The 23,850-nt window shown below is 42.8% G+C and overlaps 1 protein-coding gene across 1 annotated transcript in view; it reads left to right on the top strand.

Annotated features, from left to right (window-relative positions):
• The first annotated feature begins 16,562 nt into the window (after positions 1 to 16,562).
• LOC121275683 (secernin-1-like) overlaps positions 16,563 to 23,850 on the top strand; it is a 155,140-nt gene continuing 147,852 nt past the window's right edge. Inside the window, exon 1 of the mRNA XM_041183226.1 lies at positions 16,563 to 16,737. The gene's annotated coding sequence lies outside the window, so the exon portion shown is untranslated. The remainder of the gene's footprint in view (positions 16,738 to 23,850) is intronic.

Below are 23,850 nucleotides of genomic sequence, written 5' to 3'. Positions count from 1 at the left end.
TGGCCTCTGGCAGTCTTAATGGCATTCAGTCTATGAGAGCTTGAACCTGGGGGAATCCTGCCACGATGCCAAAACCTCTGGCTGTCTTGGCCTGACTGTCCGCTTTTTTTCTGAACTTGGTGTACTGGTTGGCCCTCCTGAAGAGGACATCAGTCACTACGTTGAAGCAGTGATGTACAGCTGATGTCTCCAGTGGGCTGCTGAGATAAGCGTGAGGCGTAGAAATTCAGGGCCACTGTGACCTTGAGAACCACTGGCATCAGATGACCACCAATGCAATTGGAGCTTAATTCCTCCTCTATCATAGTGCACAGATTTATCATGGCTTCTTGGGACATGCACAGTCTTCAGCAACACTGCCAGATGACATCTGGAAGTAGCTCATCTGTTGTCTGTACACCCTGGCCACTCAACTTTGTGCTAGGCTCTGTGCCTGGGCCTTCTGCAGTTTTCTGTCTTTTCCCCATCATGAGGCTGCCACTGCAGTTGGCCGTGAGCTAGCTGTTGCCCAATTCCGACTGTCCACTCCTCCCTCCCTCAGGTTCTCCTCCTTGCTGGAGGAACCTCCTCCAGAATGCACAATCCCCATGCAGCAATGCCAATATAAAGGAAGGACCATTCCCGTGGATGCAGAAACGGTACGCAGTCCTACCCTCTCTTAAGTCCCATTCCAACGAGCCCCTGCCAGGAGGGCCAATCACTCAGTGGGGTCTGAAGCCAAAATAAATGGTTGCCCTTCTTCATCCTTTCAATTAAGTGACAAGGTCTAAGTGAACAGCTGCCATCCCAATGCTGCCCTTTGAATGCTGCCAAGGCTCCAAATGTGTGCCGCCCATGCCCTGATCATAGAATCATTGTCAGTTGCTTCCTCAATGACCTTAATTGGCTTTTAATTGCTCATTTAGAAATTGCAAGTGAAGGCCCCACTCAACTTGCCATCCACCCCTGGTGATATTGTTTCCCAGTGTCATGACATTGGGGCCTGACCTGATGCTATCTCCCAAGGTTTTCAGCATTTCCCCACCGCCCCCTCACTCCCACCACACCCCCACCCCACCATCAATAGGTAAAATTCCAACCTGTTAAATTACTGGAAATTATTTACTGGAGCTGAGCGTTAACTGTGTGGCAGAGAATGAAAATAACAATAACTTGCATTTCTCATATAAAGCAAATATTTTAGAGCTTTTATCATGGCAACTTATTTATCACAGTCATTCAAACCTACAAGCACCTCCTCAACCAATAAAAATATCTCTAAAAATATTCTCCAAGAATGCAAATTTGGTGCTGTACAATTAAGAGCTTTCGTCAATACAGAGAATCATTGATGACTAAAGGCTCTGGTGTGCATTTCTTTATCTGATGCACTAATTTCTCACTTTAAGCCAAATCAGAAAAAAAATTTAGATTTTCTTAGGGTTTAAGTATGATGTTAATTGAACCAAATACTTTTTTGGCTTTTCATTTTTCTTAAACTGCTTCGAGTAGCATAATCTATCATAAGAGCTTATCATATTTCATAATCAGAAACCAATCAAAAACAGAAAAGCTCATGTAATCAAAGTAAATTATTGGTATTCACCAATAAAGTGCACCACGGCCCAATTGCAACGACAAATTAAAGTCACAAGACTGGACCATTACTAAAAAATAAGACAATAACTTAAGATGCATTTATTAACATGGGTAAGCAAAACTAAATCAAAATAAAATATGAAAATTGGGTAAATTAAACTAAATATCCATTAATGGGCATATGAGAGGAAAGGGAGCAAAGAGAAACACTGAAGGGCTGTGATGAGGTAGACAGAATGAGAGCAGACTTTGTTGAGTAAAAGCACCAACACAGACTAGTTGGGCTAAATGGACTTCTACTGTGCAGATTGTTCTATTTAATTCTGTCATTTGGAATGTATTTACTTGACCCCCCTAGTGGACAAACCAGTAATTACTGTTGGGACTAAAATCCTTCACAAGAAATAAAAGATAGATTCCAATGAAAGCCATAAAGTCCATTTGATTTTATTCTTCCAGAATATCAATTCTGTTATCTTCCCATTATAGTTTCAGGATCTATATAAAAAAGAAAAACAGAAAGAATTTCATTTCAATGTCTCATTCGAAGGGTAACACCATTGACAATATATTGCAATATAGACCATTGTCCTATGAGCCTATGATTGTTTTAAGCTTTACAGGGGTTGCTGTACTTTTGAAATCTAACCAGTCAAAATGAATTAGAGTCAGCTTTAAATCTCCCAGATTTGTCACCATACAAATATACAGTGTTGCAAGAAATACAAAAAGCAGTGTAATGGCAATGTTGTTTGGTGGCATTGGGGGAGCTCAGTAAAATTAAGCAAGCTTATTAATGGAATCTATCAATCCATATCACTGATATTTAATGAGGAAGCATGAACCATTGTACTCAATCTGAACCAAGCCAAATTAAGAAGGCAGAGAGAGGTAAGGATGTTGGAGGTTAAATTGACATATACAGCTCTCATACACCTCCGGATTAACTGTTATCAGCAGAGGCCAACAAACAGCTGGATTTCCAGCAATGATTCTGGGAAATTCTTTAGATTCAAAGTATTTTCTTTCAAAACATCTCAAGCAATTTTATGTTATCTAGGATTAAACTGTACTGACAAATAAACAACTAGAAATATCAGTGCAGGCTATATATCAGGACTGTAATGTGTGTTTGTGAACAGAGAGACCAGCTTGAATTGCCACTTCTGCCAAGAATCTATCTTCAGACACTTCAGTTCAATGCCCTTGAGCTGGTGTGTGAGTTAAAGACAGCCAGATTCATAAGCGAGAGAAATTTCTGGACAGTTTTCTCCCGTGTACAGCCACACCTCAGGAGGAAAACACAGGAAGGGTACAGTGTAATGGTCAGCAATGGTGTAGGTAGAACCAAGGGAAGGTAGAGGAGGAGGAGGAGGAAGTTCCACATACAATGGTCCTATCCAAAAGGTACAATGGACTTAATACCTGTGAAGATAAGGAAAAGGACTGTCAGGAGGATGGCAACATTGGACTGTGCCCAAAGGAGTGTTTGTGTGTGTGTGTGTGTGTGTGTGTGTGTGTGTGTGTGTGGGGGGGGGGGGGGGGGGGGGGGGGGGCGTTGGGAGTGGAGGTTGCAGATTAGAAATATTGTTGTTATAGGGGGTTCAAGGAGTCATAGAGGTCCACAGCACAGAAGAAGGCCCTTCTGCCCATCGAGTCTCTGCCGGTCAAACAAGTACCTAACTATTCTAATCCCATTTTCCAGCACTAGGCCTTGTATGCCATGGCATCGCAAGTGCACATCCAAATACTTCTTAAATGCTATGAGGGTTTCTGCCTCTACCACCCTTTCAGGCAGTGAGTTCCAGATTCCAATCATCCTCTGGGTGAAAAAATTCTTCCTCACATCCCTCTAAACCTTCTGCCCCTTACCTTAAATCTATGCCCCCTGCTTATTGATTCCTCCACCACCGGGAAAAGTTCGTTCCTGTCTACCCGATCTATGCCCCTCATAATTTTATACGCCTCAATCATGTCCACCCTCAATCTCCTCTGCTCTAGGGAAAATAATCATAAGACCATAAGACATAGGAGCAGAAATTAGGCCATTTGGCCCATCGAGTCTGCTCTGCCATTCAATCATGACTGATAAGTTTTTCAACCCCATTCTCCCACCTTCTCCCCGTAACCTTTGATCCCCTTACCAATCAAGAATCTATCTATCTCGGTCTTAAATACACTCAATGTCCTGGCTTCCACAGCCTTCTGTGGCAATGAATTCCATAGATTCATCACTCTCTGGCTAAAGAAGTTTCTCCTCACCTCTGTTCTAAAAGGTCTTCCCTTTACTCTGAGGCTGTACCTTTGGGTCCTAGTCACTCCTACTAATGGAAACATCTTCCCTATGTCCACTCTATCCAGGCCCTTTCAGTATTCTGTAAGTTTCAGTCAGACACCCCTTCATCCTTCTAAACTCCATCGAGTATAGACCCAGAGTCTGCAAATATTCCTCATATGTTAAGCCTTTCATTCCTGGGATCATTCTCATGAACCTCCTCTGGACCCTCTCCAGGGCCAGCACATCCTTCCTGAGACACGGGGCCCAAAGTTGCTCACAATATTCTAAATGTGGTCTGAACAGAGCCTTATAAAGCCTCAGCAGCACATCCCTGCTTTTATATTCTAATCCTCTCAAAATAAATGCACAATTTGCATTTGCCTTCCTAACTACCAACTCAACCTGCAAGTTAACCTTAAGAGAATTCTGGACTAACCCCAGTCTATCCAATCTCTCCTCATAACTAAAACTCTCCAGCCCAGGCAACATCCTGGTAAATCTCTTCTGCACTCTCACCAGTGTAATCACATCCTTCCTATAATGGGGGTTCCAGAACTGCACGCAATACTCTAGTTGTAGCCTAACCAGCGTGTTATGCAGTTCCAGCATTACCTCCCTTATATTCTATGCCTCAGCTAATAAAAGCAAATATCCCATATGCCTTCTTAATCACCTTGCTACCTTAAGGTGGACATACACACCAAGGCCCCTCTGATCCTCGGTACTTCCCAAGGCCCCACCATTCATTGTGTATTCCCATGCCTTGTTTGTCTTGCCCAAGTGCATTACCTCACATTTATCCGGATTAAATTCCATTTGCCACTGATCAGCCCATCTGGCCAGCCAGTCTATATCCTCCTGTAATCTAAGGCTATCCTCCTCACTGTTTACCACCCCACCAATTTTAATGTCATCCGCGAACTTACTGATCAACCCTCCTACATTTAGGTCTAAATCATTTATATATACCTCAAACAGCAAGGAACCCAACACCGATCCCTGTGGAACCCCACTGGACACAGGCATCCAGTCTCAGAAACAGCCCTTGACCATCACCCTCTGCTTTTTGCCACTCAGCCAATTCTGGATCCAATTTGCCAAATCGCCTTGGATTCCTTCATTATCAGTCTCCCATGCGGGACCTTAACAAAAGCCTTGCTGAAGTCCAAGTAGACTACATCAAATGCATTACCCTCATCTACATACTTGGTCACCTCTTCAAAAAATTCAATCAATTCGGTCCCTTTAACAAAAGCATGCTGACTGTCCTTGATTAATCCCTGCCTCTCCAAGTGTAGATTAATTCTGTCCATCAGAATTGCTTCCAATAGTTTCCCCACCACTGAGGTTAGAATGACTGGCCTGTAGTTCCCTGGTTTATCCCTTCTTCCCTTCTTGAATAACAGTACCACATTGGCTGTCTTCCAATCCTCTGACACCTCCCCAGTGGCCAGAGAGATATTAAAAATTATTTCCAGCACCCCTGCTATCTCCTCCCTTGCCTCACTCAACAGCCTGGGATACATTTCATCCAGGCCTGGAGATTTATCTACTTTTAAGCTTGCCAGACTACTTAGAACCTCCTCCCTTTCTATGCTAATTTCTTTAACTATATCACAGTCTTTCTGCCTGATGTTCATATCCACGTCGTCCCTCTCACTTGTGAACACTGACACAAAGTATTCATTTAGAACCCTACCTACATCTTCCAGCTCTACACACAAATTACTACTGTGGTCCTTAATGGGCCACACTTAATACTCTTTCCCTAGTTGTCTCCTTCCTCTTAATGTACTTGTAAAATAACTTTGGATTTTCCTTTATTTTACCTACCAAGTAACAATCAAGAGTCTGAAGAATGTGTTACCTATCTGGTGTGAGAAAGATAACATCAAAGTAGAAGAACAGGCTAGAGTCGCTTGCCCAAACTGAAGTTTTTATATACTAATGCATGGAGTATATGAAATAGAATGAGTGAATTAAAGGCTCAGTTACAGCTTTGAATGAGACTTGGTGGCCACTACTGGGATAGGGCTGCAATTTTATCTTGAGTGGTTGTTCAATATTCCAGCTTACAAGATATTTAGAAAGGCTATAGACACTAGAAGAGGAGGAAGGGGAGTTATGTTGGTTAAAGATACCTTTATCTTCTCTTACTAATGTTGTAATTGTAAGGAAAAACAATCAGTTAAAATTCTGGACTAAAAGGCGACTTAAAACTGTAATGGATGTTGTCCAAAGGTTTCCTGATAGCAGAAATGAAGTGGTGGAATGTATTAATTTAGAGATCGGAGAGGCTTGAGGGAAAAAAGAGCTGATTTAAAAGGGGAGAATTTAATTTTTATATAGATCAGGAAGAACAGAGTAGCTCAGCTCAGAAGGCAGAGAATTTATTTTGTACATTCAAAATTCAACAAGCAGTAGGACAAATTAGACTTAGTAATGAGTAATGTGACAGACTTAGTTAAAAACCTAACAGTACAGAAATAATTAGCTAACAGTGATCATAATATGATAAAATTCAATCCTAGGTTTGAAAAGAAGAAAGGCTCGAGGGGCCAAATAGTCTATTCCTATTTCTTATATATGTTCCTATGTATGAAAGTTAACACTGTTACTAAAATTCTAGAATTTGGTAAGGCTACTTTTAATGGGGGAGATTTTGTGGCACAGTGGGTAGTGTCCCTGTCTCTGAGCCATAAGCTCCAGGCTTGAGTCCCGCCCTAGAAATTGATGGCTAAGGAAGGTGTATTGCAGCCTCTACTATTACTCTTCAAAAAATTCCAGCCTACAACATGTATGTAAAAGTGCACGTTGCCATATCAGCTTGGACTCCCTGAGTGATCTGTAATATATAATCATTACACCACCTTTAATAGGATTAGACAGAGACTGATGACAGCAAACTACCTAAACTGTTACTGGGAGGTGTTAAAAAATTAATTCAGCTTAATTCAGAACCAGTATGTACCCTGAAGGATCAAGAGCTCCAATTACCAAATAAAACAACATGGTTGATGAAAATGTGAAAGATAGCAAAAAAACTAAAGGAAAGAACATACAAAAGTGCAAAGAATAATGTTGGTCCAGGGGATTGGAAAAGATATAAAGAACAGCATCATCAAGCTACCTCAAGTATACAGCACACAAACAGATCATTATGTCCAACTGGTCTGTGCTGGCTTTTATGTTCCACTTGAGCCTCCTCCCACTCTACATCTTATCCTATTAGCACATCTTTCTATTCCTTTCACTTAAATGCATCTATACTATTTGCCTCAGCTATTACATGTGGCAGTGAATTCCACATTCTTACCACTTTCTGCACTTAAAAAATTCTCCTGGATCCCTTATTGGATTTATTAGTTACACTCTTTAGTTTTGGATTCCCCACAAGTGGATACATTTTCTTCAAATTTAGCCCATCAAACTTTTTCTTTTTTAAAGACTTCAAGCAGATCATCCCTCAGCCTTCTCTTTTTCCAGAGAAAACAGCCACAAGCTCTTCAATCTTTCCTCTCTGTTCTGATATCATCCTTGTGAATCTTTTTTTTTGCTCCATCCCCAATGCCAATTCCAAGTGTGGGGAACCAAAGTTTGATACAAGTTTAACATACTTCTCTGCTTTTCAGTTATATCCCTCCAGGAATGAATGAACGTTGGTTTAGTTTTTGATGGTCTTATTAACTGGTGTCAGTGCTTTTAGTGTTTTTTTTTATGTGTCCCATGATCCCTTTGCTCCTCTACCCCATCCAGACTCTCATCATCCAAGAATCATGTGGCCTCCATATTCTTCCTTCCAAATACACCATCACACTTACTATTTTCAAAGTTATTTGCCATTCTGCAAGCTTATTAATGTCATATTTTATTTTGTCACGTTCCTCACTTGTATTAACTAAACTTCACAATTTGCTGTTGCCCATATGTTTTGAAATTGTACTTCTGAATCCTGAGTCCGAATCATTAAATTGTGAGCAACAGTGGTTACAACACCAGTGCCAGTGGAATACCACTTCCCTCCTACCAGTCTGAGTAGCTGTCCTTAAACCCTATTCCCTGTTTTCTATTTTGAAGCCAACTTGCTGTCTGTGCTGCTCACATGACCCTTGGCTCCATATGCTCTGACCTTAATTATGAGTTCACTCTGTGGTACCTATCAAAGGCCTTTTGAAAATCCAAATACATTACATGTACTGTATCACCCTTGTCTTCTTTCTAAGTATTCAATACAGTTGATCAAGCATGAAATCCTTTTGAAATCCACGCTGATAGCTATTTTTTTTGTTTCTTTGGCAATTTCAACCTCTATCTCAAATCTCCTTGCCCTCTTGTCCTCCCTTAACCTTACCCTCCATATAAACTCTCCAACCTATTTTCATGACTATTCACTCAACCTTGTCATTTCTCTGTTCCTAGCAACTCAGTCACAGACAAGATCATCTCTAATCACTTCTATGGCATCCCTCACCACTCATATTCTCCTTCCACCCCTGAAAATCACTCTCTCCCAAGTCATTTACAATGGTATTTACAAACTCTCAATAGTCTAGCATTTAGCCTCTGTTTACCACAATATTTCTACAGCTATCAAATGACTCAATCACATGCTCACCTCTGTCCTTGATGTCTTGGTCTCCAGTAAAGCACTGGTGGTGCAGATTTGAACCTATATGATGCACATTTAACCATCCATCTTCAGAACCAACTGGATTACATCAACTACTACTGGGCTCTGCTCACCTCTGCCAAAACAACTCAAGATTTCAGAATCATTCTGAAATTCAAAGGATAATTCATGGATTTTTTCCACTGGCAATCATCTGCTGAAAGTCTTTTCTGCAGCCCACTGCACCATTACCTACAACTATAAGTGCAAGGAGCTGATGGATATCTTTGTCACTAAGATTGCAAAAATCTATTCAGTTGCATCTATTACAATCCATCTTTTCCCTACAAGTCAAGCTTCCCTAAGTTGCCTCCCTGAACTTGCAAAGGAAGACTTTGGAATATAAAAAGAAACTTGCAAGAGATATCAAGATTAACACAAAAAGCTTTTATATTTACATTAAAAAAAGGTAATCAAGGATAAAGGAGCCCTTTAATGCAGAGGGGGTAGTACTGCAAATGAAAATAAGGAAATGGCAAATTTTATGAATAACTACACTATATCAGTTTTTACAGTAGAGGAAGATGATAATATACCTGACATTCCAATGAAACCATTAATAATAAATCAAGGACAGAAACTCATTAAAATTAACATAAGCAAGGAAACAATATTAAAAAACATAATGACACTAGGCACTGAGACTGAGAAATCCCAGAATCTGATGGTTTCCACTCCGAAGCTTTAAAGAAAGTAAATGAGGAAACTGCAGATGCTTTAGCCATAATTTCTGAAAGCTCTTCCTTTATATTAGAAATTTACAAATGTAACTCCAGTATTTAAGAAAAGTGAGCCTGGCACTTGTGTGATGTGAATGGTACTTGCCACTTATCAGCCCAAGTCTGAAGGTTTTGTTCGCGTTTTGCTGCATATGTGCACAGACTACTTTATTATCTGGGGATTTGCAAATGCAGCTGAGAACTGTGGACTCATCAGTGAATACCTGCACTTTTGACTGTACGATAGAGGTAAGGTCATTGATGAAGCAGTTGGAGATGCTTAGGCCTAGGACACTGCCCTGAGGAACTTCTGCCGTGATTGCCTGGCTGAGATGATTGACCTCCAACAATCATTTTCCTTTGTGCTTGGTGTGACTCCAGCCATCCAGCAGGGAAGTTACTGTATTCAAACTTTCAATTAAGGACAGAGTAACTAAGTACTTAGACAAATTTAAACTGATTAGAAAAATCTAACATTGATTGGTAAAGGGTAGGCCATGTCTAAAGAACTTAATTCATTTTTTAGGAAAGTAACTAAAGTAATAGACAGTCAAATGTCTAGGGATGTAGTACATATGGACTTCCAGAAGACATTCAATAAGGATTTGAGAGACTATTAGCTAAAATTAAAGCTACGACAAGGAGACATAACCTTAAATTCAAGGCCAGGCCATTCAAGAGAGACATTAGGAAAAGCTTCTTCATGCAAAGGATGGTAGAAGTGTGGCTATCTCTCCCAAAAAACCAGTAAATACTAGCCGATAAAATAATTATAAATCAGAGATCAATAGTTTTTTTTTTGCATCTGAAGATATTAAGGGATATGGAGTGAAGGTAGGTAAATGGTGTTAGGATAGTAATCAACCATGATCTTATTGAACGATGGGGCAGGTGTGAGAGGCAAAATGGCCTTCTCCTGTTCTTATATTCCTGTAAAGCAAATTATCTTTTAAGATACATACACAAAGACATTTCACACAAAGCATAATACTGTTGATATTTTTTCTTACTCTGTTGAATTCTGATCAAGCATGTTTAAATGTGCCCTCTTCACCAACAAGACTGTGACTTTTCAATCCATGAATATATGATAGATTGCTTAATAATTGTACAATCACTAGAGGGAACCTGGAAAGAATTGGTAAGAAAGAAGTTAAATCTGATACTATTGGTGTACTAACTAGGCTGTATTAATTAAATGACTTTTTATAAAAAGCCCTCTTTCAGTCTTTAACATGTAAGTAATGGCTTGAGTTTCTGATGGAAAGAAATATTGTTTAAGTGGTCTTATTATGCTCCTCGTGAAAGCGTCCCAGTCATAAATTGTTTTTGTAGATCAATTTGCTAATGTATTTTCAGAACAAGGCAATTGTGGACAAGTTGTTGGTAATACTGATGTGGAAAGTATGGGCTTTTCACATCCTGTAATATTTTAGCGCAGGGAGGAAAAAAATCCCATTTTCATCATCCTAAAATGGCATCTAGACCATTGGATTGTAGTTCCCATATCAAACAAAACTGGGTATTTGACACTACAACCGCTTACTCTCACTAAAATGTTACTTATTTAGGTATTTAGTAAAATAGTCAAATTCTATCAATAGCAGATTAGGAATAGGAAGCTAGCTTTGTTTTTGCAGATAATCAGCTAAAAGCTTTCCTAAGCACATTAAAGGGAGAGGTTTGCTCCGTGCAGCATTAGTAGCAAAAATATTAACACCTTTTCAAAGACTTCATTTGAAATTTCAGTGCAAAGTGAACAGAACAGGTGTTGATTTACAAGTATGTAAAGCTCTGCTCCAAGTCATTATAGCCTTAACCCTGAACAACAGTTCCAGTTTGGGTATATAGTCTCAAATTTTTCATAGTAAGCAATTTCACACATGAGAAAATCATTGTAATGATTCAAAGAACGTTCCAAGAATTACAGAATCACCAACATTCAAGGATGATTGTGTTTTAATAAATACATGAAATGAATTGCATCTGTATTAATTTCCACAAGCAATTCAATACACTTTTAATTCTTTGTCCCTGGACAAATGTTGCTCTAATTTATCTGAGTCTGAAATATATCTAACTTTTTTATATCCTCTATTCCTTAGCATATCTGAAAAGCTGCATGGAATTTATTGAACCTGTCAGATCTGAGTGGAAATCCTACAAAATTTGTTCTTTAACAGAAACTCAATTGGAATTAAAATGACAATCAAAACAGACCTACTTTAGTTGCCAAGAAGGGAGGGAATTCCAGTGCTCTGGAGGAGGGGGGGGGGGGGGGAACGGAGGGAGGAGGGGAGGGGGAGGGGGGGAGGGAGAGGGAGGGAGGGGGAGGGCGAGAAGGGGAGGGGAGGGGGAGGGGGAGGGGAGGAGGGGGAGGGGAGGAGGGGGGGAGTGGGAGGGGGGAGGAGGGGTAGGGGGAGTGGGGGAGCAGGTGGAAAATGATTGATTCTGTACTAAGTCAATAAACTCTCTCTCTCTCTTTCTGCAAGGAAAAACTTGCTGTCTTAGTTTTGGCTTCACCAACTGGCTTGAATCTGTGTAACATTAGGCCATTTAAAAACAAGCATGAAAATTTTAAAATCGAAGCATTGTTTAACCAGCAGCCAGTATAGATCAGCAAGCATAGAGATAATAGGTGAATGGCATTTGATGTGAGTTAGGAATACTAATATAGAATGTAAAGCTGGTCTCAATAATGGTGACCATGATAACTTTCATCGTTTGTCATTAAAAACCCACCTGGTTCATTAATGTCCTTTAGGGAAGGAAATCTGCCATCCTTAGATGGTCTCTTCTTCTTAGGTAGTCCCTCGGGACCGAGGATGACTTTTGTCCACACCAGGGTTGTGGGTCCTGAAGTGACAAAAAGTCCAATGCTGGATCCGCACACTCTGCCACAGGTTTGACAGGTAGTGTTTGATGAGGTGGATGGGTGAGATGCTTGGAGTTTGGTACGCTCCTTCCGCTGTTTGCACTTGGCCTCCACCTGGGTCTATCGGAGATGTTCAAAATAGTTGGCACTTTGTTTGGGTGGTCTTGAGCAAGAGATTCCCACAAATCGGTGGGGATGTTGCTTTTTTTCAGGCAGACTTTGACGATGTCCCTGAAATGTTTCCTCTGCCCTTCTGATAACCCCTTGATGTGACGAAGTTCGGATTAGAGAGCTTATTTTGGAAGTCTTGTGTCAGACATGCAGACGATGTGGCCTGCCCAACGTAGCTGATTAACAATAACCAGTGTCTCGATACTGGGGATGTTGACCTGAGAGAGGACATGATATTGGATCACCTATCCTGCCATTGAATTTGCAGGATTTTGCGGAGACATCGCTGGTGATAATTTCTCCAGGAATTTAAGGTGTCTACTGTACGTTGGCGATGTCTCTGACACATACAGGAAGGCAGGGCAGGATGTACCTGGTCTGACCTATATGTGACTCCAGGCCCACAGCCATGTGGTTGACTTTTAAGTCCTCTCTGAAATGGTCTAGCAAGTGTTCATGGTTTGTTGATTATGTTGTTAAATGTTTGATTTAAGGACTGAGATCACATATATATATATTTATATATACATATATATATATAGAGAGACAGAGATAGTCAGACCGCAGCTATGTTCATTGCTGGGTTGCCTTGGAGAGGGAGTACGCAGTGTCCACACTGGGCACCACGGGAGCTGGATACATCATCAACCCCAGTGATGACATTTTGATTTGATTTTATGAGTTTCCTTTCATGTTTTTGTTTTAGTTACAGTGCGCCAACAAGGGCTGTCACCCCCTCTGATTTTTATTTTAATTTATTGATTTTTGTTTTGCTTAAAAGAGTATAAGGAGAGTTAGCATTCAGCCTGACTTTCTGCCTCTCTTCTGTATGTCCATGCCTGGGTGGCCTTGGAGAGGGAGCACGCGATGTCCACCGGTACGCTTGAGGCCTTCCATGACCATGGGCATTGTAGGTGCTGGAGTGCATCACCTCCCATGGAATATTATTTTAAATATGTTTCTTTTTAAAGTTTTAATTTTTGTTACATGCCCCTCTTAAGGGACTGTTTACCTAATTAACAAATTAGCAAGTTAATTTCTTTGGTATACGCAAAAGAATATAAAGATTCAGCTGGACACTATGGAGTTGAGTTCTTTCTTTACAAGCTCTGTCTGCTGCACATGGAAAGAGAATCAAAAATAGCAGGCAGGGACCACAGCTTGCAAGTTGTGTGGAGCGAAGAGCAGGAAGGACCTCTCTTAGCTTCTCAGTTGCTTGTTCAGTTCTGCAGAGAAAGCATATACTTAAAACATACAAAGTTGTTTGCATTTCATGTGACTGTCCTATCCAACTGCCAATAACTCAAACATTGTATATTCTAATTGATTAATTGAAGAAAGCTACCTTAAACCAGGGATTTTTTTTTATTCATTCACAGAATGTGGGTGTAGCTGGCTGGGCCAGCATTTATTGCCTATCGCTAGATGCCCTTGGAAAGGTGGTGGTGAGCTGCCTTCTTGAACTGCTGCAGTCCATGTGATGTAGGTACATCCACAGTGCTGTTAGGGAGTTCCAGGATTTTGACTCAGCAACAGTGAAGGAACAGCAATATATTTCCAAGTCAGTATGGAGAGAGACTTGGAGGGCAACATCCAGGGGGTGTTCCCATCTATCTGCTGCCCTTGTTCTTCTAGATGGTAGTGGTCGTGGGTTTGGAAGGTGCTGTCTAAGAAGCCTTGGGGATTTCCTCCAGTGCATCTTGTAGATGGTACACACTGCTGCCACTGTTCATCAGTGGTGTAGGGAGTGAATGTTTGTGGATGTGGTGCCAATCAAGTGGGTTGCTTTGTGCTGGACGGTGTCAAGCTTCTTGAGTGCTGTGGGAGCTGCGCTCATCCAGGCAATTGGAGAGTGTCCCATCACACTCCTGACTTGGGCTTTGTAGATGGTGGACAAGCTTTGGGGAGTCAGGTGGGGAGTTATTCATCACAGGATTTCTAGCCTCTGACCTGCTCTTGTAGCCACTGTAGTTATATGGCTAGTCCTGTTCAGTTTCAAGTCAATGGTAACCCCCAGGATATTGATGGTGGGGGATTCAGTGATGGTAATGCTGTTGAACGTCGAGCGGCAATGGTTAGATTCTCTCTTGTTGGAGATAATTATTGCCTGACACTTGTGTGGCGCAAATGTTACTTGCCACTTGTCAGCCCAAGCCTGGATATTGTCTAGGTCTTCCTGCATTTGGCCATGGAATGCTTCAGTATCTGAGGAGTCACGAATGGTGCTGAACATTGTGCAATCATCAGCGTACATCCCCACTTCTGACCTTTATGATTGAAGGAAAGTCAATGATGAAGTAGCTGAAGATGGTCGGGCCGAGGACACTACCCTGAGGAACTCTGCAGTGATGTCCTGGAGCTGAGATGACTGACCTCCAACAACCACAATCTTACTTTGTGCTAGGTGTGACTCCAACCTGTGAGCGATTTCCCTCTGATTCCCATTGACTCCAGTTTTGCTAGGGCTCCTTCATGCCACACTCTGTCAAATGTGGCCTTGATGTCAAGGGCAGTCACTTCCACCTCATCTCAGGAGTTCAGCTCTTTTGTCCATGTTTGAACCAAGGCTGCAATGAGGTCAGGAGCCGAGTGGCTCTGGCCGAACTGAAACTGGGCCCCAGTGAGCAGGTTATTGCTAAGCAAGTTTGGGTTGATAGCACTGTTGATGACCCTTCCATTGATGACGGAGAGTAGACTGATGGGGTGTTAATTGGCCAGGTTGGAGTTGTCCTACTTTTTGTGTAAAGAACTTACCTGGGCAATTTTCCACACAGCCAAGTAGATGTACTGGAACAGCTTGGCTAGAGGCATGGCAACTTCTGGAGGACAAGCCTACAATACTATTACCAGAATATTGTCAGGGCCCATCGCTTTTGCAGTACCCAGTGGCTTCAGCCATTTCTTGATATCACGTGGAGTGAATCGAATTGGTTGAAGACTGGGATATAATCTGTAAGATATGATTCCACGAGGATGACTATGTCAGGCTGTTGCTTGACTAGTCTGTGACACAGCTCTCCCAATTTTGGCACTAGTACCCAGATGTTCATAAGAAGGACTTTACAAGGTCGATATTGTTGTTGTCGACGTTGTCATTTCCAGTGCCTGGGTCAATGCCGGGTGGTCCGTCTGGTTTCATTGTTTCTTTTTTGAGACTTTGTAGCAAGTGAGTGGCTTGTCAGGGCATTTAAGAGTCAACCACATTGCTGTGGGTCTGGCGTCACATGTAGTCCAGACTTCCTTCCTGAAAGGACATGAGTGAACCAGACACAATCAACAATGGTTTCATGGTCATCATTAGACTCTTAGTTCCAGATTTTTATTCCCCATATGCATAAAACACTCCAGTCCCTATGGTGCCTACTGGTTGCGGGTGGCTTCAAATGTACTCCTTCTCCAGTGCCTCCAAGCGTGAATGAGGCTGCTGAAGAGAAGCAGGCACAGCCATAATGTTCAACCTAGACCAGTGGGTAACCACCACCTTTTTCCCCCAGAGAAGCTCGCTCCCCCCTCTCCACCCTTCGCTACCACCCCCTCTCGTCCCCTTTCCTCTCTCTCCCACCCCCTTCTCTGCTTCGTGTGGTCAAAGATCAGGAGCATGAAACTGAAGTAGAGCCAGAAGATGAAGGACAACCCTTTCAAAAAATATACAACAGGGGCGGCAACATCCCACTCCCGATATAAATGTGAACCACTGATTCATCTCGGCCTGGGAATCTGTGAAATGGATTAAAAGCCTGGCTGATAGAACTGCTCCTTGAAACACTGCTCAGCGCCTAGATCCCCAATATGCCAGCGGACACTCACATACAAGTCCTCACTAGGATCCCCTCTATAAACCGGCTAACAAGAAGGCGCGTCCGAACAGAAACCCTTGCAGAAATGCACCTAGTCTATACCTGAATTATTCCTTCTTTGAAAGGCTTTCATTTCTCAGCCAATCTTTGGTTCCAGCCCTTCTGAGCGAGGTCCCTCTTCAACTCACTGAAATGAAGGCTCCTCCAGCTGAATAGTTTCACTTTTGATGGTCCCCGCTCCTTTTCGATGGTAACTTTGCAGGTTGAAATCGCAACTAGTACCACCACCGAATGACGAACAGTAGCCGGCAAAGCGAAGGCGAGTGGAAAATATTCTCAACTCGCCTGAGTTTGAGGTTTCCGAAGTGATGCTCATTCGGCAGACGGCGCTGCGGCGCGCGAACAAGTTGCTGCCCGCGAGACACCAGCAAAAACCCCCGGCCTCGGCAGCCCCGCCCCTTGAACGCCAAGTGGAAACATTAATACTTTACGTGTGAATGGCAGTGGACACCGTCACACTTAACGGAGCACCTTTACGTTAGAGAACTATTTATTTCGCTCTGTACGTGTTATCTCCTCCGCCCTATACTGCGGTCACATGACCAGGAGCCAGCCGCTACCTCGGTCTGTGGAGATCGACAGCCCCTCAGGTAAGTGTCAGCTCTCAGTGAGTCATGAAACCTCTTCCCATCCCCGGCTCGGGGGAGGCAGCGAGATTGTTTTGCAGGCTGGGCGGTGGCTGCTTCCCCGTCGGAGGGAGCTGGGCACTGGGCTAGGCTGGCGGCACCTCCTCTGTCCAAAATCAAACCCAAGGGGGAAGGGGAGATTGTCGCCATGCACAGCCAGATTTTTCTTTTGCCTCCCAAAAAAAAACACCCTCTATTTCAGCTGGTGGTAGTCGGGTTGCGAAGGGTTTAGCTATCGTCTTAAATTGCTTTTCTGTATCCCGAGTTCGGGGAGGGGCGGATGGATCCTGTCACAGGCTGGGGAAAGGGGAAAAAATTATCGGAAGCGAACGGCAAGACATGTCCCTCATTGCCCGCTGATTCGCAGCCTGACCTTGCTTATTGCCCATCTGCTGAACCCACAGGTGCCCCATTTTTCACACGTTCCTGTGCGGTCGCCCCCGGCAACAGCCTCTGCACCCCTCCTTCTCCCGGCGACAACATGCCCTTCTCTCTGACTTTTTGTTAGTAGGGACCTCCCTGTCCTGTTTTCTAGCCTACCTGGTTTCCCTCTTCCTGGTCCCATTTCCACTCTTTTCTTTGCATTTCTATCTTTAAATATTTGATTTCTTCACAATATGTCCCATAGTTTGAACATTATCGATTTCTTGTCCGCATTTGATCTTCACTCTCTTTCGCCGCCTCCTCACCCACCTCCCCCCACCTCTCTCCATTATTTTTCATTTTCTCTTGTGAACTGCTACTCTGGGTCTGATAATTTGATCAGCTACAAAATTGACAGCATCGCACCACAACAAAGAGAGGGGGTTGGTAATGGAAATTCTATGTATTATTTATGAAATTTGCGAGATGCTTTAAATCCAACCCGTTACATTATACAACCACCTGGGTAAGATGTGTGATTAAGTTATCCTGTATCAACTGAATAAATGATGTTATAATCATGCAATCCTGTAATTCTAGGGGGCATTGAGGAAATTGAGCTTTGCATTTCACTGAGCTGAAGTGTTGCAATGAAAGCAGGAGATTACTTCAGGCTTTTCAATCACTTTAATGTAAACTGATGATTCTCAAACTTCGCTTTGTTGGGAGACTTGCTGTATCCATTAACAAATTCCTGCGGGGGGTTCCTTTCTTAACTCCAGAAAGACTACCCAAAGGATAAGTGGTTCTATCAGTAATTTCCTCGGCAGCAGAAATATTCCAAAAATTACAGTTTCTGAATCTGATCATGGAGACCTGCACAAATGCCGTGAAGACCCCTGTTTGAAAATCTGTGGCGTGAACATGAACAAAATAAGTATCATTGATACATGTAGTATTGTAAAATATCACACCTTGGTGTATGACATTTCGTTTTTTGCAAAATTTTGTGTACTCCCAATGAAAACCCATCTCCATATATCAATGGACGGGTGTGATCCATCACATTGAATACGCTTGTGTGGGGGTGGGGGAGGTTGGGCTTTGCATGTTAAAGGGCTTTCCATTTAATTCTTTACACTAAAAGTCTGATTTATACTAGGCTGTGAAAGAACGGTGCAGGTTTTACCTTTTGGTACTGAAGTTTCAATCAGCTGTACATTTGTGTTGTTACTATGATCACAAAATAGAAACATTTGACATTTTAAAAACTTTTGATGAAGTCAACCGTGTTTCAGTTGGATGTGTGTAGAAGTTATCATGTCATAATTGCATGTTATAAGGAAATTATGATAAATCTTATAAAACACTGGTTTGGCCTCAACTAGCATATTGTGTTTCGTTCTGGGCACCACACTTTATGAAGGATGCAAGGGCATTGGAGAGGGAAGCAGGGAAGCTTTACCAGCATTATCTCAGGGGTGAGGAACTTCAGTTACGTGGATGGATTGGAGTAGCTGGAGCTGTTCTCCTTGGAGAAGAGAAGATTAAGAGGCAAATCATGAGAGATCTAGACAGAGAAAATAGGGAGAAACTGTTCCCTTGGCAGAAGGGTTGAGAACCAAAAAACACTGATTTAAGGTGAGTGGCAAAAGAAGCAACAACAACATGAGAAGAAACATCTTTGTGCAGTGAGTGGTTATGATCTGAAATGCAGTGCCTGAAAGTGTGGTAGAGGCAGATTCAATCCAGGCTTGCAAAAGGGAATTGGATAATGATTTAAAGAGAAATTTTCAGGGCAACAGGGAAAAGTTGGGGGAGTGGGACTAGGTGAACTGCTGTAACCACTCTATAATTCTATGCTAAGATCCTGTTTCTCAAAATATTGGAAATAATCTGAGATTATTTTATGGTTTTATAATTTGCAGAGAAATGTAGGATCACTGTGGGTGATTGCTGTTTGAATCAAATACAGCTCCTGCATATACACAAGTGTTGTATATTTATTGTTTTTTGAACAGAATGTGCTATCAGTTTTACATAAAAGGAACAGTCTTAATAACACAAGACCTGGGGAATGAATTATTTCAGTCAATGAGATTGCAAGCACATTACATCAGTGCTGTAAATACATTTTGAAATATCTACTACATTTGACCATTTCTAGTTAGATTGAACTACGGCTTCTACAACTATCAGGAGTCAATTTAACAAGTTTGATTTAACAATTAGATATTTTTTGTAGAATAAGTATTGCAGTAAAATATTATTTTAGAATACCTTGGGTTATTCTTCAAGATGCCTCATACACTATCCAGTGTTAAACTGATTTTATAAATAGAAGCCCAAGTTTGACGCTGATCTGTGCTGAGTCAGGTTATTTCAGTGGGAGAGCAGCAGGACATTGCAATTAGCATCAATATTTTTTGGCTTAAAGGAGAAATAAATATCCATGGACTCTCTTAACTGAGTTAAGTGTCTAACTTAATATGAATTACATAATTTGTATTCCTAGAGGGTTTCTTTGAACAAGTATGAGTCAGCTAAAGGCCCTGCTAGTAATGGAGTGGAGGGAGGAAAATGTACAGAAGTTGGAGTGCAAGGAAAGCTATAGGGAAGGTTAAGCTTTAGAACATCATGGAGGTGTGGGGGCTGAAACCATTTGAGGGATTTGTTGATTAATCAAACTTAAGATTTTCGTGAGTCAAGGGTCCTGGTGTTAATGTGAAGGCAACATCTGAGCACAGAGTGGAATTGGGTGCACAAAACAGTGAAGTTAAGTCAGTGCATCGGCTTGATTTTTGAGGTAATAAATTTTGACTTCTGTGTTTCACATCTCCAAGCTGCATGTTGGGTGTGCTGAGCACCTACATGACACAGTCTCAACTGTATTTAAAGGAGCAGGGCAGAAATAGAAGCTGGAGGAGCCAGGAGGTGCTTTTTGGGGTGGATGCACAGGGAGCAACAGGGACAGCTTTCGTAATGAATCTGTGAAATTACTGTTGGGAACTGGCAAGACATACTTTGCCCCTGCAATGGGAGGAAGAAACCTGCAGTTCTTTAAGAAGGCATGGTTGGAGGAAGCTGAGGAGGTGAGCAACAGGAACATTTTGCCCCAGACTTGGATGTAGTACAGGAAGTGATTTAATGACATTATCTAACCAGGTCAGGAAAAGTGAGTACATCTACTGACTCACTTCCAGCAGTGCCCAACTCTCCACCCCACCTAATGTCACTGACTTGTCAAACGTACACTATCACATCACTCTTCATGCTCACTCAAATTTCAGCTGCACCCAGCCTTCGTTTGCTATGCACTCCATTGGGTGAATAGCTGACCTTCAGTTACTCAAAGATCATATTTATTTTGCCCCTTGTAGGAGAAGAAGGCACAGGGAAGGCAGTGGATTAGTAATCCAGAGACTCTGGGTTCACATCACACCACAGCAGATGGTAGCATTTTAATTCAATCAATAAAAATCTAGAATTAAAAGTCTAATGATGACCATGAAACTGTTTTCGTAAAAGCTCATCTGGTTCACGAGGGAAAGAAATTGACCATCCTTACCTGGTGTGGCCTAGATGTGACTCCAGATCCACAGAAATGTTGTTCACTCTTAAATGCCCCCTGAAATGATCCAGCAAGTCATTTGATTGTATCAAATCACTACAGAAAATTGGATTAGGGATGAAACCAGATAGACCACTCTGCATTGACCTAGGCACTGGAAACGACAATGGGAAACTCAGCCCTGTCAATCTTGCAAAGTCCTCCTTACTAACATTTGAGGGCCTGTGCCAAAATTGGGAGAGCTGTCTCACAGACTATTCAAGCAACAGCCTGACAAAAGTCATGCTCGCAGAATCATTGCTTACAGGTACCTTACATACCCAGCCACCACCATAACCATCCCTGGGTATGTCCTGTCACCACTGGCAGGGCAGACCTAGCAGAGGTGGAGGCACAGGAGTATATAGCCAGGAGCGAGTTGTCCCTGGAGACCTCAACATTGACTCTGGACCACATGAAGCCTCATGGCATCAGGTTAAACATGGGCAAGGAAACCGCCTGCTGATTACCGTGTACGGCTCCCTTCTCAGCTGATGAATCAGTGCTCCTCCATGTTGAGTGCCACTTGGAGGAATCACTGAGGATGGCAAGGGTGCAAAATGTACTCTGGGTGGGGGACTTCATTATCCAGCACCAAGAGTGCCTCTGTGGCACCACAGACCGTGCTGACGGAGTCTTAAAGGACAGAGCTGCTAGACTGCGTCTGCAGCAGGTGGTGAGGGAATAAAGGGAAAAACATACTTGAAATCATCCTCACCAACCTGCCTACCACAGATGCATCTGTCCATGACAGTGTCAGTAGGAGTGAGCACCGCACAGTCCGTGTTGAGATGAAGTCCCGTCTTCACATTGAGGATACCCTCTACCGTGCTAAATGGGATAGATTTTGAACAGATCTAGCAACTCGACTGGGCAACCATGAGGTAAAAACAAAAAAACTGCGGATGCTGGAAATCCAAAACAAAAACAGAATTACCTGGAAAAACTCAGCAGGTCTGGCAGCATCGGCGGAGAAGAAAAGAGTTGACGTTTCGAGTCCTCATGACCCTTCGACAGAACTTGAATTTGAGTCCAAGAAAGAGCTGAAATATAAGCTGGTTTAAGGTGTGTGTGTGGGAGGCGGAGAGATAGAGAGACAGAGAGGTGGAGGGGGTGGGGGGGGTGGTTGTAGGGACAAACAAGCAGTGATAGAAGCAGATCATCAAAAGATGTCAACGACAATAGTACAATAGAACACATAGGTGTTAAAGTTAAAGTTGGTGATATTATCTAAACGAATGTGCTAATTAAGAATGGATGGTAGGGCACTCAAGGTATAGCTCTAGTGGGGTTTTTTTTAATAATGGAAATAGGTGGGAAAAGGAAAATCTTTATAACTTATTGGGAAAAAAAAGGAAGGGGGAAACAGAAAGGGGGTGGGGATGGGGGAGGGAGCTCACGACCTAAAGTTGTTGAATTCAATATTCAGTCCGGAAGGCTGTAAAGTCCCTAGTCGGAAGATGAGGTCTTGTTCCTCCACTTTGCGTTGGGCTTCACTGGAACAATGCAGCAAGCCAAGGACAGACATGTGGGCAAGAGAGCAGGGTGGAGTGTTAAAATGGCAAGCGACAGGGAGGTTTGGGTCATTCTTGCGGACAGACCGCAGGTGTTCTGCAAAGCGGTCGCCCAGTTTGCATTTGGTCTCTCCAATGTAGAGGAGACCACATTGGGAGCAACGAATGCAGTAGACTAAGTTGGGGGAAATGCAAGTGAAATGCTGCTTCACTTGAAAGGAGTGTTTGGGTCCTTGGACGGTGAGGAGAGAGGAAGTGAAGGGGCAGGTGTTGCATCTTTCGCGTGGGCATGGGGTTGTGCCATAGGAGGTGGTTGAGGAGTAGGGGGTGATGGAGGAGTGGACCAGGGTGTCCCGGAGGGAGCGATCCCTACGGAATGCCGATAAGGGGGGTGAAGGGAAGATGTGTTTGGTGGTGGCATCATGCTGGAGTTGGCGGAAATGGCGGAGGATGATCCTTTGAATGCGGAGGCTGGTGGGGTGATAAGTGAGGACAAGGGGGACCCTATCATGTTTCTGGGAGGGAGGAGGTGCTGAGGATCATCAGCAGCAGCAGAATTGTACTCAACCGCAATCTGTAACCTCATGGCCTGGCATATTCCCTCACTTTACCATTACCACTAGGCCAGCGGAACAACGCTGATTCAAAGAAGAGTGCAGGAAGGCACACCAGGAGTAGCACCAGGCATACCTAAAAATGAGATGTCAACCTGGTGAAGCTACAACACAGGACTACTTGCGTGACAAAGAGCGTAAGCCGCAAGTGATATACAGAGCTAAGCGATTCCACAATCAGATCTAAGTTTATGCAGTCCTGCCACATCCAGCCATGAATAGTGGTGGACAATTAAACAATGAACTGGAAAAGGAGGCTCCACAAAATTACCACCCTCAATTATGGGAGAGCACAGCAAATCAGTACAAAAAATAAGGCTGAAGCTTTTGCTACAGTCTTCAGCCAGAAGTGCCAAGTGGATGATCCATCTTGGCCTCCTCTGGAGCACCCCAGCATCACAGATGCCAGTCTTCAGCCAATTTGATTCACTCCATGTGATTTCAGGAAATGGCTGAAGGTACGAGATACTGCAAAGGCTATGAGCCCTGATAATATTCTGGCAATAGTACTGAAGACGTGCTCCAGTTCTTGCTATGCCCCTAGGCAAAGCTGTTCCAGTAGAGATTCAATACTGGCACCTACCTTACAATGTGGAAAATTTCCCAGCTATGTCCTGTACGTTAAAAAGTAGGGCAAATCCAACCCAGTCAATTACCGCTGCATCACTCTACTCTTGATCATCAGTAAAGTGGTGGAAGGAGTCATCAACAGTGAAATCAAGCAGCACTTACTTAGCAATATACTGCTCACTGATGCTCAGCTCAGGTTCTATTAAGGTCACTCAGCTCCTCAGCTCCTGACCTCATTACAGTCTTAATTCAAACATAGACAGAAGAGCTGAACTCCAAAGGTGAGGTGAGAGTAATTGCCCTTGTCATCAAGGCAGCATCTGACCAAGTGTGGCATCAAGGAGCCCTAGGAAATCTGATGCCAATGGGAATCAGGGGATAAGTCTCCGCTGGTTGGAGTCATACT

The sequence above is a fragment of the Carcharodon carcharias genome, chromosome 3, assembly GCF_017639515.1.
Source record: "Carcharodon carcharias isolate sCarCar2 chromosome 3, sCarCar2.pri, whole genome shotgun sequence".
NCBI lineage: Eukaryota > Metazoa > Chordata > Chondrichthyes > Lamniformes > Lamnidae > Carcharodon > Carcharodon carcharias.
This window is presented reverse-complemented; position numbering and strand designations above follow the sequence as displayed.